The sequence below is a fragment of the Eptatretus burgeri genome, chromosome 7 (assembly GCF_056783735.1).
Source record: "Eptatretus burgeri isolate ZD-2024b chromosome 7, Ebu_testis_v1, whole genome shotgun sequence".
NCBI classification, from domain to species: Eukaryota; Metazoa; Chordata; class Myxini; order Myxiniformes; family Myxinidae; genus Eptatretus; species Eptatretus burgeri.
In genome coordinates, this window is record NC_140967.1 from 17,231,790 (window position 1) to 17,246,789 (window position 15,000).

A 15,000-nucleotide genomic window follows, 5' to 3' on the forward strand; every position below is an offset into this window, starting at 1 on the left:
GATTTGGCATAGGTTTTACGCCGGATGCCCTTCCTGACGCAACCCTGGTCGCCTCTTATGACACAGGGATAAGGATTGGGTTTCTCCATGATTCCAGGCTGCCCGACACTCTCTCATAGCGAGGCCCAGCGCAGAGCTCTCGTCCTCAAGCGATCCTCCAACACAAGCCTCCGAGTAGCCTGATTACAGGCGCACGCCACTACGCCCAGTATGCAATATATATATATATATATATATATATATATATATATATATATATATATATATATATATATATATATATACATATACATACACATACATATATATGGAAAAAAAAAATATATATATATATACATATACACAACACATATACTATTTATACATAAACATGCATGTATAATATATATATATATATATATATATATATATATATATATATATACATATATATATATATATATATATATATACATATATATAATACATATATATATATATATATATATATATGCATATACACAACACATATACTATTTATACATAAACATGTATGTATAATATATATATATATATATATATATATATATATATATATATATATATATGCATATACACAACACATATACTATTTATACATAAACATGTATGTATATTATATATATATATAATACATACATATTATATATATATATAATACATACATATTATATATATATATATATATATATATATATATATATATATATATATATATATATATATATATATATAATACATACATATATAGGGTGGCCTGAAAGTCACTTTACCCCTTCCCAGTGAAGCATTGTTCTTGGACTCTTAATATACAGGTTTTATTGTACAGTACTTGCAATAATTAATGTCATTGTATCTGAATGTGCTCCATCATTCTTCTGAGTCAGTGTTTCCGCATACCATAGCGGGTGAGGGGCGAGGGCAGAGGGGAAGGGATGGAGGGAAGTGCGAGAAATTTATCAGGGGAAAAGTAACTCTCAGGCTACCCTGTATACATATATATATATATATATATATATATATATATATATATATATATATATATATACATACATATACACATGCACAAGGTCTGTCTAAAAAGTAATGGGACTGAGCCTGCTGTGTGCTCCACTTACACAATTTTGATGAACGGGTTGCATCACAGTCTTTCACAACATTCCAGCAATATATATGATCGGTGATGGTTGATTGCACTCATTGTGTGATTTTTTACAGGTTGTGCTTTACACGTTGTCTTGTCTGAGTTGTGGCGCGATGAGCCGTGAGCAGAGAGCCAATCTGAAGTTTCTTGCCAAGCTTGGCAAAACATCTTCCGAATCCTTCGAAATGTTGCAGCAAGTCTACGGGGAAGTAACGATGTCACGTTCATGTGCATTTGAATGGCACAAGATGTTCCAAGAGGGACAAGAGGAGGTTGAAGAGGATTCACAGTTTGGGAAACCTTCAACGAGCAGAACGGCGGATAACATCGAGCATGTGAAGCAGATGGTGTGCGCAGATCGTCAACTCATGGTGCAGATGATTGCTGAGGAACTTTCAAATCGACAAGGACACTGGCTGGAGCATCATCACTGAAAATCGCGCAAAGATGGTCCCCAAGCTGTTGTCCGAGGACCAGAAACAGCAAAGAGTCACTGTCTGTCAAGACATTATCGAGCGCCTCGAGGACAATCCAGACCTGCTTGGGAGTCATTACTGGCGATGAATCGTGGATATTTGAATACTATACCGAGACCAAGCAGCAGAGTCGTCAGTGGAAAAGTCCGGCATCACCAAGACCAAAGAAAGCAAGGATGTCGAAGTCGAAGGTCAAGGTGATGCTCATTGCGTTTTTTGACATCAAGGGCATTGCCCACTTCGAGTTTCTACCACAGGATCAAACAGTGAATCAATACGTGTACGAGGAGATCTTCTGCGCCTCATGAGATCAGTCCGGGACAAGAGGAAGGATCTGTGGGAGAACAACGCCTGGGTGCTCCACCATGGCAACGCCCCTGCTCACAGCACCCTGAGCATCTAACATTTTCTGGTGGAGAGGAACGTGCCAACTCTGGAGCAACCCCCGTATTCACCAGACTTGGCCCCTTTTGATTTTTTTTCCTTTTCCCCAAGCTCAAGGGGACACGTTTTTCTTGATGTGGAGGCCATCAAAATGGCCGTGATGACGGAGCTCCAGAGGATTCTAGAAGAAGCCCTCTGTGGGTGCATCGATGCATGGAAGAAGAGGATGGACAAGTGTGTGAGACAGGAGGGAAACTATTTTGAAGGGGATAAGCTGTGATTTCAATATATTTTTTGGAATAAAATTTCTGTGAATTCAGTCCCGTTACTTTTTAGATGGACCTGGTGTGTATGTGTGTATATATATATATATATATATATATATATATATATATATATATATATATATATATATATATATATATATATATATATATAAATATATATATATATATTCTTCTTTCGGCTGCTCCCGTTAGGGGTCGCCACAGCGGATCATCCGTATGATCCGCATAGTGATTTGGCACATGTTTTACGCCGGATGCCCTTCCTGACGCAACCCTGGTTGCCTCTTACGACACAGGGATATGGTACACCTATTTTAACCGGGGTATACACCAGCCCAGTATACTGGTACTCATTTCGCCGACCTCGGAAGGATGACAGGCTGAGTCAACCCCCTGGTGTATTAATTCAGTGGCCCAACGGGGCTTGAAGTCAGGACCTTTTGGATCCCAAGCCGCTGCCCTAACCACTGCGCCAACACCAGGCTCATATATATATATATATATATATATATATATATATATATATATATATATATATATATATATATATATATATATATATATATATATATATATTTTTTTTTTTTTTTAATGCTGCCTGTCTGTAAGAAGGATGAGAGATGTCACAGCAGAGAGTGGAGTCATCAGCAAAGAAATAGAGGATTTTCCAGTAAGTGATATCACTGATGAAGATTAGAAATAATGTGGGGCCTAGAACACTGCTTTGGAGTTCTCCAGCCTTGACAGGGAGAGAAGATGAAGGGGTTCCGTTGAGAGCCACATGCTATCTATGAGAGGGGAAGAAGTTAGTAATCCAAGGGTGGAGTTGGCCATGGATTCCATGGGCAGACAGTTTGGAGAGCAAGGCAAGGTGTCCGACTGTATCAAAAGCTCGGGATATGTCCAGAAAGGCATCCCTTTTTCTCATGTCTGATATTGAGGGCCTCAATCCATTGTTGGGAGAGTGGAAGCAGCATGTCTAAGGTAGAGTGACCAGGTCTGTATCCACATTTATGATCTCAGATGAGGCGGTTGGAGAAAAGGAATTATTTTATGTCAACAGCAATGATGGATTCCATGACCTTGCTGATGATTGAAAGTGCAGTCTGGTCTGTAGTTAAGGGGATCCGTTTTTGCACCTTTTTATGTAATGCTGTGATGTTGGCTGATTTCGAATTTCCCAGGAGGCCAGTCCTGAAGTATTTTTTAAAATAAATAAATAAATAAATTTTTGAACTGCGAATACTGAAGCATGAATGTTGAAGCAGGTCACACTTTATGACCCGTGAATATGCGGGGTCCGTAAACAGCGAATTTGTGAATTACGAGGTTCGATAGCGCATAGACTGTGTATATTGGTAGAAAGAGTTTCCTGTGCATGATAAATAGTCACATAAGGTTATAATGAAATATGACCTCGTCAAAAAAAATTTCAGAAAACACTTGTCTTGACTTTCTCTTGGGTTTTCACGTAACCACCTAACAATTGCACATGCTTTTTGTGCACTGAGTGGATGATTCACTGTACACATGTTTTAATCACGTGATATTTTTTAGTCACGTCGTTGTTTGAAGCAATTTGCAACACAGCACGATTCTTTGGTTTCTCCAAGCTGAAGCTTCACAACATTTGTTGAATTCTAAACCTCATTTTCTGGATGCCCTGCCATTCTGAAAATGGGTGTCTATGTGCCTTTGGCATGTTCGAGACCAGAATGGCACAAACCATCATTGCCATGTGTTTTGGTGTTCATTGAAACACAACACAGTCACTCTGTAGGTGTTATTGACAATCTGGAAGCACCAGTGAACGACCACCATGTGACATCATGTCGGCAAGATAACCATATCCGCTTGGTGCATCTCAGGAATTGGTTCAAAACTGCAGCTTTGACATCCAGAAGCATCCCTGGGTTGAGATCATTCAGTGCCAGGACTGTAAGAAATCAGTTACACGAGCATAACTGACCGTGACACCCAGCACTACAGCAGCATGTCCGATTATCTTGCAACATCATCGTGGTACATGACTGGTATGGTGTCGACAACATCGTCGGTCTCAGATTCAAGAATGGGGCACATAAGAGTCCAGGTTCCATCTTGACAGCAGTGACAGCCATTGTAAAGTGTATCAAAGTGTACAGGAATGCTGCACTGACACCTGTGGTTTGGAGCGTTCATTGGTTGGCAGAGAAAATGTGATGGTACGGGGAGGCATCACAGATCATAGATCCCAGTTTAAAGTGATCAATGGCAATTTGATGTGTATACGGTACCGGGACGAAGTTATCCAACCCCACAAACTCTGGCTCCTGCAGTCTCGTGGACGTAGCAGCAGGACAACTTGTGCTCATGTCGCACGTATCGTCACGGATTTCCTAACACAGCAGAACATCGAAACAACACTGTTTTGGAATAATGTTTCATCTGATCTTTCTCCAAAAGAACATGTTTGGGATGAAATTGGGTGATGATTGCACCATCTTCCAAACTAGCCTGTGACGTTGCACCAATTGGGACAGGCCTTGGAAATGATCTGGAATAACATCCCTCAAGACTTTTTCAATCATCTTGTTGCATCAATGAGGCGCTTTTGGCAAGCACGTGTTTATGCGAATGTGGTTACACCAGATACTGGCTGTTTGCTGACTTTTGACCCCACCCCTCTTCGAGCCCCTATGAATGTGTGGTGCACAAATATGTTGACCTTTGGACATTGGTTTACTGAACACCAAACATGAATAAATAACATAACCAATTCTCATGATTTGTTGTATAAAAATACTCATTTTAGATAAGTCTCAAAGAGGCACAATAACTTTTTTCCACAAGTACTTTTTTTAGCTCGCCTGTCCGAAGAACAGAGCTATAGCGATACCCCCGGCGTGAGCGTCAGCGTCAGCATAAAAATGTTAACGTTTTTGGTGCAAGTTATTTCCTTTCTAATGTTTTTATCTTCCACACTATTTTTTTGCCGATTACAATATACAAATTCATATATTGCTTTAAAATTATTTGGATCAGACTTCACTGCAATGCTTTATAAAAAATATTATTAGACTAGTCTTTGAGCGTCAGCGTCAGCTTGAGCGTGAAAATGTTAGTTTTTGGTGCAAGTTATTTCTTTTGTAATGTTTTTATATACCACACTATTTTTTACTGATTACAATATACAAATACATATATTGCTTTAAAATTATTTGGATCAGACTTCACTGCAATGCTTTATAAAAAATATTATTAGACTAGTCTTTGAGCGTCAGCGTCAGCTTGAGCGTGAAAATGTTAGTTTTTGGTGCAAGTTATTTCTTTTGTAATGTTTTTATCTACCACACTATTTTTTACTGATTACAATATACAAATACATATATTGCTTTAAAATTATTTGGATCAGACTTCACTGCAATGCTTTAGAAAAAATATTATTAGACTAGTCTTTGAGCGTCAGCGTCAGCTTGAGCGTGAAAATGTTAGTTTTTGGTGCAAGTTATTTCTTTTGTAATGTTTTTATCTACCACACTATTTTTTACTGATTACAATATACAAATACATATATTGCTTTAAAATTATTTGGATCAGACTTCACTGCAATGCTTTATAAAAAATATTATTAGACTAGTCTTTGAGTGTCAGCGTCAGCTTGAGCGTGAAAATGTTAGTTTTTGGTGCAAGTTATTTCTTTTGTAATGTTTTTATCTACCACACTATTTTTTACTGATTACAACATACAAATACATATATTGCTTTAAAATTATTTGGATCAGACTTCACTGCAATGCTTTATAAAAAATATTATTAGACTAGTCTTTGAGCGTCAGCGTCAGCTTGAGCGTGAAAATGTTAGTTTTTGGTGCAAGTTATTTCTTTTGTAATGTTTTTATCTACCACACTATTTTTTACTGATTACAATATACAAATACATATATTGCTTTAAAATTATTTGGATCAGACTTCACTGCAATGCTTTATAAAAAATATTATTAGACTAGTCTTTGAGCGTCAGCGTCAGCTTGAGCGTGAAAATGTTAGTTTTTGGTGCAAGTTATTTCTTTTGTAATGTTTTTATCTACCACACTATTTTTTACTGATTACAATATACAAATACATATATTGCTTTAAAATTATTTGGATCAGACTTCACTGCAATGCTTTAGAAAAAATATTATTAGACTAGTCTTTGAGCGTCAGCGTCAGCTTGAGCGTGAAAATGTTAGTTTTTGGTGCAAGTTATTTCTTTTGTCATGTTTTTATCTACCACACTATTTTTTACTGATTACAATATACAAATACATATATTGCTTTAAAATTATTTGGATCAGACTTCACTGCAATGCTTTATAAAAAATATTATTCGACTAGTCTTTGAGCGTCAGCGTCAGCTTGAGCGTGAAAATGTTAGTTTTTGGTGCAAGTTATTTCTTTTGTAATGTTTTTATCTACCACACTATTTTTTACTGATTACAACATACAAATACATATATTGCTTTAAAATTATTTGGATCAGACTTCACTGCAATGCTTTATAAAAAAAAATATTATTAAACTAGTCTTTGAGCGTCAGCGTCAGCGTGAGCGTGAAAATGTTAAAGTTTTTGGTGCAAGTTATTTCTTTTCTAATGTTTTTTTTTATCTACCACACTATTTCTTACTGATTACAATATACAAATACATATATTGCTTTAAAATTATTTTTGGATCAGACTACTGCAATGCTTTATAAAAAAAATATTATTAGACGTCTTTTAAAAACGAAAAACGATAAATGTATAAACAGGCAAGCATTGGGTGGCTTTGACACTACTCTGGTTTGATATATATCCAGAAGAAAAATGTGGTCTCATTGACTACAGGAGTGTAGATATGGTTTCAGCTCAAGTAAGGTCAGTATAATGTAGAGCTGGTGAACCCTTTACTTGAGATGTAAAGATTTAGTGATTTGTTAGCAAAATGTGTACTGAACTATACAAAAGGATAACCATGTCATGAACAACCCATCCTATCCCACCTCCTCCACTCTCTCTTCCACCGACTGAGGGTGAGAGTCTACATGAGCAGCTGACATTGTTCAAGAATGCAATAAAAATGCAGCAATTAACTCTTGCATTTTACTGTGGAGTGGGGCTTATAGGTTGAAAAATCAAAGCATTATGAAACTTCATAGGTTTTAAAAGTAAAAGAGATAGCCCCCATCTCTGCTTCCCCAATATCCAGCCTGCTCTCTGCTTCCACAGCATTTCACCCAATCTGTGCTCATCTCACACCCCCATTCCACATCCTCCTGCCTCCCTCTCATCATCCTCTTTCCTGCTTCCTGCCAACAGCACCTCCTCCACTGTCCTTAACTGTGTGAACATCATACATCTGAAAACTCCGCTCCAACCTGACAGATCTATCAATCCAGGCCACTGCTGATAAACTGGAAGTCATCTACTCAACAGAATCCTTCCTCCACAGGATGCCCCTGTCTCCGTCCCTGGCTATTTCTCCTCCATTTTGATAGGCCTGAACCCCGTCCCAGCAACAGAGTTGCACTTTACATCAACAACTACATTTCTCACTGTCCGTGTGCTCGCTGCTTTTAAACTTCTAAATCCATAGAAGTACCCTTGGCTGCGACTTCCCTTCCACTCCCACCTCTTGTTTAACTGTGTGCTGTACTGTCCTCCAAACAGGGATGACTCGATTTACATCTCCCTTTCTGACAACATGGAGGATCTTATAACCACCTATCCCAACACGCTCTTCCTCATATGCAGTGATTTCAACTGCCACGTTGCAAATTGGCTGAGTGGTGGTACCTCTTCAACCAACCATGGCAATGCAGCAAAGGACTTCTTTGACTCCATGGGACTGATGCAATTTGCGAACTTCAGTGCACGTGTCCTAAAAACATTGGTGCACATGTACTAAAAACCTGCTCTGCTGCTTTTGTTCATCCTCTTTTTGCTCTGTTCACCTGATCATTCTCACTGGATCAGTTTCTATCGACCTGGAAGATAGCATGGTGCATGAACATGGTGCAAAATGGTCCTCTTAACTACAGGGCTATCAGCTTGCTTCCAATTATAAGTGAGGTCATTGAATCTATCATTGCAGTCAACATTAAATACTTTATTTTCTCCAATGGCCTCATCTCAGATCATTAGTTTGGTTTCAGAACAGGTCATTCTATGCTGTACATGCTGCTTCTACTTTCCCAACTGGATGGAAGTCCTCAATCTCAGACATGATACCAGGGCCATCTCTCTGGACATATCTCGAGCATTTGATACAGTCTGGCACCCAACCTTCATCTCCAAACTCTCTGTTTATGGCATTCAAGACTACCTCCTGTCATGGCTCACTGATTTCCTCCACTCCCATAGTCAGTATATAGCTCTTAACAAGATCATCTCCTTATGTCAACACTGAAGGATGCTGAGGTAGTGTCTTTAGCCCAGTCTTGGTCCTCATCTTCATCAATGCCATTTCTGATTCCCTGAAAAATCCTGCTTATTTCTTTGCTGATATTTCCACCCTCTGCCGTAACATTTCTCATTCTTCAGACAGGCAGTCAGCTGCCTCTTCCATCTCTGCAGACCTTGATAGAACCAGGAGCTGGTGCAACACTTGAAATATGTCTTTCAACCCCGACCAATCCCACAAAATCACCGTGTCTCTGAAAGGACCATTTGGCAAACCCCCTCATCGACTTCAGAACCAATCCACTTTAAGAGGTTAAGTCACTCAAACAGTAGGGCCTCACAATCAACCACAATCTTCATTGGGCAGACAATATTTCCAAGATGGCCTCCAAAATCAGCAACCGACTGGTCAACCTCCATCGTGCAAGGTCTTTCCTTGGCCAGTCTGAACCTTTGACAACCAACAAGGTCTTCATTCACAGCTCAATGGAGTACTGCTCTTCCCTTTGGGTTGGCAACCATGCCTCACACCTTTCCCTTGAAGCCATGGAAAGCAAGGCCCTCAAAATCATTGGAATCTCTTGCAATGATGCTGAGTGTCTCAGCCTGTTACTTTTGTATCGCACACAGGTTGATTGCCTCTCTGTATTCTACCACCTCCTTTTTGGTTTTGTACTCCCTACCTTCTCTTGGCTCTGACCCTTCCATATTTCTGCAGGGTGCACATTGTCTGCCAATAACCCTCTTCTTGTTAAAGTCCCAAAATTCAGCCTCTCTACTCACCTCCACTCATTTGTTCCTCTTTTCTCTCACCTTTTCTTCCTCTCACTTTGTGAAACTAACTTCCCCAAGTTTGTTCAACCCCATTCTTCCCTCCAAGGCATCAAGACATCTGATCACCACTACCTCGTCATCCCACATCCATACTCATGATATGATCTCTTCTACCCCAAATGACCCCATTCCCAAGCACTCCACTTTTTCAGGTTCTTGTGACTTTTCCTCCTCTCTCCCAAACTTCTTTTCATTCATCAGTTTGCTGGTTGGTTTGTTCCTTTTATTTTTCAACCACATTGCTCCCCTCCTATTCTTGCTATGTTGCAACTTGTGTGTAGCTTGTTACCCGGGTGTCCTTTTCTACCTCCCATTGACCTCACTCTCACCTCTACTCTGCTGTTGGTGTTTCCCCTTTTCCATTTTGTTCCATTCCATTGTGCTACAGCTCTTCCACGAGCCTTGACCATGTATACAAAAAAAAGAGAGAATAACATAATGAAGGAACGCAATCACAAATGTCGATGTCGATTCTAGGTATTGAGAGCAATGTTAACACTTGATGTCTGTTGGGAAACGGTCCTCCGAGGCGAGGAGACAGCCGTGTGAAGTAACATGGAATTTTAAACGACTGCAAGCAAAGGTTTCAAATCATGTGACATTATCATAATGGAGTATGACGGGCAAGGCAGATGATGTCACAGGCAGGTGTTTCTCTTTTTCTTTTTTTCTTTTCATAAGGTTACCTGCTTAAAAAAAAAATGTGTCAGCTTGGCTGTCTTGTATCATTTCCTGGCTTCTGCCCTGACAAACACAAATCGAAATATGGCCCTTTTAAAAGGATTGAATGCACTGCATTTATTTTTTGTGGAATGAGGAACCATTTTGAACAAACACATTTGATAGGCTTCCACACTATTGCAAAAAGAAAAGTCAAAATAGTATAACTGTAATGACCTAAACAGGGTTACGTGATTAAGTAAAGCAGTCATCACAGGGAGACTCATCCAATCATGCTCTGGCAGTCAAAAACCTGCAATTATCATTGTTGTTAATGGACTCAGGCCTGTTTTTGTCGGTAGTAACACTTAAAGTCAAGACTTTTCTCGCACAGGTGCAGCATTAGGCTTATCCTTTGGGTGAATAAAAAGTTGCGAAATGCAATGACCAAGTGATATAATAGCACATTTTATATGTATACAGTACAGTAGTGTGCAATAGTTTGGGATATTTTCACTTTTGTGGTGCTGTTCCCTTTTAAACATTTGTGGGAAGTTAGAAGTATGCAATATACAGTAGGGTGTGTGTGTGTGTGTGTGTGTGTGTGTGTGTGTGTGTGTGTGTGTGTGTGTGTGTGTGTGTGTGTGTGTGTGTGTGTGTGTGTGTGTGTGTGTGTATGTCTGGCTTCCTTCTTGGGACTACGGTGCAGTAAATGGTTTTTATTTTGATTACTTTCAAGTGCAGTGTATGAAATAAATTAGGAAATTGAAAAAGTTTTATTTTTGTTATACTTATTATATGTGTTGGTAATATCCTCTAACCACAAATAAAATATGAAACAGTTTGTGGATTTTTTTGTACAGCTCTGTTCTTGCATATGGCAGCTTGACTGCAGGGTGGCTATCGTTTCTTGGAAGTGCTGATGTGCCGCTGATGCTGTGCCCCTCCACCAGTACACTGGTACTCATTTTGCCAACCGCACAAGGATGACAAGCTAAGTCAACCCCACCTGGTGTTAATTCAGCAGCCAACAGGGCTCAAACTCAGGACCCGAGGATCCTAGGCCAGCCACCCTTGCCACTAAGACAATGCCAGGCTTTTTCTACAGTAAATAATAATAAGTTATTGAAGTAATCAATACCAGTTACATTAATGTGAATTACAAGAAACCACAATAAAAGTTGCAAATTAATGAATATGTGAAATTAGTTTTCATCAGCTTGTTCCCTTTCTTGAAAGTCTATGAGTGGGTTTGGAATGGCACCAGGAATCAACCTTCAACAGAACAGTGTGTGGAGATCTAAACTCTGTGAGAAGATGGGCACTGAAGAAAATAGTAGAAAAGCTGAAGATAGTGTTTGGGTTTTTTGTAAACATAGTTGAGGCTCATGAAAGAGCTAGCACACTAAACTGATCAGAAGGTAACAGAGCAAAAGGAACAGTAGGGAGAGGGGGAAAAACACCAACAGCAGAGTTGAAGGCCAAGGTAGAAGGAAACTTGGACAAACAAGGGGTGTGGGGAAGAATGAGGAGGGTGGCAGGAAAGGACAAGATGGATACAGAAGGAAACTCACAGGAGGGAAAAATTGGATGTTTGGAAGGAGTAGGACTTGGAGTGGGGAGTGGGTGTCGGGGTTCGCGTGGGTGGAACAAATCATGGTTTTGGATTGGGGATGATCTGAGAGAGTGGTGAACAGCTGTCTTGAAGATCTGGAGGAAAGAATGCCATTGAATAGAATGTGGAAGTTTGTTCCACAGGTGGGAAAAAAAGAGGAACGGATGAGTGAAGGTGAGCCGTGATCCCAGATTTAGGTAGTTTCAGCAGAAGGGTGGTGGTGGACCGTGTGTGCCAGCAGAAACCTGGAGGTACAAAGCACAGAAAGAGCAGAGTGTGCAAGACCAGAGAGGAGGCGGCAGAACACAGAGAGACCACCGACCTGTCTGCGTTGCAAAGTGTGACTTTGCAATGTTTGAAAGAAACTGGCTCGGTACAAAAGAAAAAAAAAGGCCAGGAAGACCCAGAAGAACCTCATGAAGGCAAGACCAGCACTTGAAGTTGTTCAGCTTATGCAATAAAAGAAAATCAAGTCAACAGCTGATGAATGAAATGAGAGCAGACCTGAACATTAACATCTCGTCCATCACAATGCACAGAAGGTCTCCATGGCAGAATTGCAAGAAAGAAACTACAAAATAAGGTGAAAAGAATGAAATTTGTAAGGCAGCATCAAGATTGGGTGACTGGACAATGGAACAGGTACTCTGGTCTGATGAATCGAGTTTGAACTTTTTGGAGCAGGGACACCAGTCTGTACGCCGAAGACCTGGAGAACATTATAACACACAATGTTTGCAGTCTATTGTTATACACGAAGAAAGCTCTGTGACTGTCTGGGGTTATATCTCAGATTTTGGTGTAGGAAATGTGTTAAAATCAATGGGACATTAACAAAAGTGAAGCAGAAGCAGATACTGCAGCACCATGCAGTTCCTAGTGGAAATCATTTAAATCAGAAGATAATTCATTTTCCAACAAGATAATGCTCCAAAACACACTTCCAATATACTAAGACTTCCTTCCTGAAAGTCCTGTAGTATGATATTTCCTTCCTGAAAGTCCCTGTCATACCATCTCGTTTTCCCTATGTACCCCACCCCATCTCTCTTCCTTCCACAAATCTCCTATTGTCTCTGTTCCCCACTGTTTTGTGCTTCCCTCCCCTGCTCCTCTTGTCTCCTGCCTTGTTATATGATCTGTGTGTTCGCTCTTACATGAGCCTCGAGATGGTATATATATTTTTTAAGTAAAAAAACAAAACAAAACAGTATTTGTACAACATGATTATAGCTGGTGTGTTCTCACTGCCCACTGGAAAACCGAAGATATATATTTTCTTTGGTTTCCAACGTACATAAACTCAAAGGAGATCTATCACTCACAGTCTGCTCATCCGGCTTAAAGGATGGGTGCCGAGCGATGTACCCAAGTCTAACCATTGTGGTTTTAAAACCTACTCACAAGGTTTTCACACCAATTTCCAATGGCTGCGTGTTTAACCCACACTGCATTTATTATACCAAAACACGAACTACACACCAAGTTGACACTCCAAGAATGGTAACAGGTTTAACTGGCATGGCACTCAGTAGAGCACACTTCTGCCAGGCTGAACAGTTTACATTTTGTACCCCACTGATAGGCCAGATCTGCTGACCTGAATCAGAATCAAATTGTCCTGTTCTTGTCATCTAACCAACTAATCTATCATGTTCACAAAGGAAAATGATTACAAAGGGAAATGATTTAAAAACTTAATAAAAGGAGGGTATGGGAGGGGTGGGAAAGCTCATAGACACATTATGGAGGAGAGGGGCCATGATGATCATCTCTTAAGTAATCTTCGACATGTGCTCTATCATTTTTGCACAGAGAGCACACACTTATGCTGAATATGTACTTATGGTATAGCTAAACTACTTTACACCCATTTCCCCCTATCATATCATCACAACAATATGTAAGGGTTGATGACACACCCCTAACTGTGATTGGTGAGGACATCAGATGTTTCTGACTCGAGTTATGGTCTACAATATGAATTTTAAGGGCACATGACCTTCGACCTGTTGAACCTAAAATCAGTTCATTTTTATATTACAATCTACACTTGTGCCAAGTTTGTTTGAAATCCATTGAGTGGTTCACAAGTTATTACAGTAACAATTAAAGATTTTCAATTAAAGGTCACCTGACCGAAGAACTTTGAACCAAAAACCGAATTAGTTCATCTTTGTGTTACATTCTATACTTGTGCAAATTTGGTTGAAATCCGTTCAGTGGTTCAGCATATTAATATTGTATCAAAAATCGAGCTCTCTGCCTTGATATTTGTGGTATTGTATGGTTCCCTTTTCCCTCCTCTAGAACTACACATCATGTACACACCAGTCTGAACACCACCCCTTGCCACGAAGCCTGCTCTTCCCAGTCCTTGTCTCCCCACTTGTACAAAAATGAAAATCTGTCTCCACAACACAATACCACAATGCCCGAATAGCCTCTACAATCAAACAGAAGAATTTCTCCAAAAACCTCGACATTTCACGTTTCAATCTTTGTCTGACAACGTGTGAATGAAGGGAGCAAAACTTCAGTCCAGCATTCCAGCTAAATATTACATTATATCCAGGTAATTTATCATTATTTACACATCACGTAAATAAAACAAAAAACAGTAATACCAGGAAGCCCACGTCAGAGTTGGCAGTAAATGCAAGTGGAAACATGTACAATACACGAGAATGGCACTTGGTAGAGCGCACACCTCACACCAGGCTGAGCAGTTTACATTTTGTTTCCCACCAATGGACCGGATCTGGATCCGGACATGAATCAAAATCTAATGGACTTGTTCTTGTCACCTAGCCAACGCATCAACTAAGTTTTGTCATAATCCATCAACATCTTTTTGGAGATTGTTTTTGGCCACAACTCTCAATGATGAAGAAACGCTTGGAAAAATATCAGATCTGGATCCGGATCTTCACCAAAATCGAATCAATTCGTCCTTGATAAATACCCAATCTGTCCAGCAAGTTTCGTCCAAATCTGTCTATAACTTTTTGAGATATCCTGCTCAGAGTTAAACAAAGAAACAGACAAGCAAAGGTGAAAACATAACCTCAGTTTACACCTTTGGTAATGGAGATAATAAATAAATTATATTAAATGATAACTTAGCACTGAGATCTGTCTGCAAATGATCAAGCAAAAGTCTGCATGCGCTTAGGCA

The 15,000-nt window shown here is 39.6% G+C and overlaps 1 protein-coding gene and 1 long non-coding RNA gene across 3 annotated transcripts in view; one reads left to right on the plus strand and one right to left on the minus strand.

Moving 5' to 3' along the window:
* The window catches only part of LOC147022743 (uncharacterized), a 684,736-nt gene that overhangs the window by 449,435 nt on the left and 220,301 nt on the right, over nt 1-15,000 (minus strand). The gene's annotated exons all lie outside the window — the stretch shown is intronic.
* LOC147022748 (uncharacterized) overlaps nt 3,152-15,000 on the plus strand; it is a 71,795-nt gene continuing 59,946 nt past the window's right edge. The window contains exon 1 of one of the 2 annotated variants that reach the window (XR_015059893.1): nt 3,152-3,306. This is a non-coding gene — a long non-coding RNA (uncharacterized LOC147022748). The remainder of the gene's footprint in view (nt 3,307-15,000) is intronic. The other variant, XR_015059894.1, reaches the window with a different exon arrangement.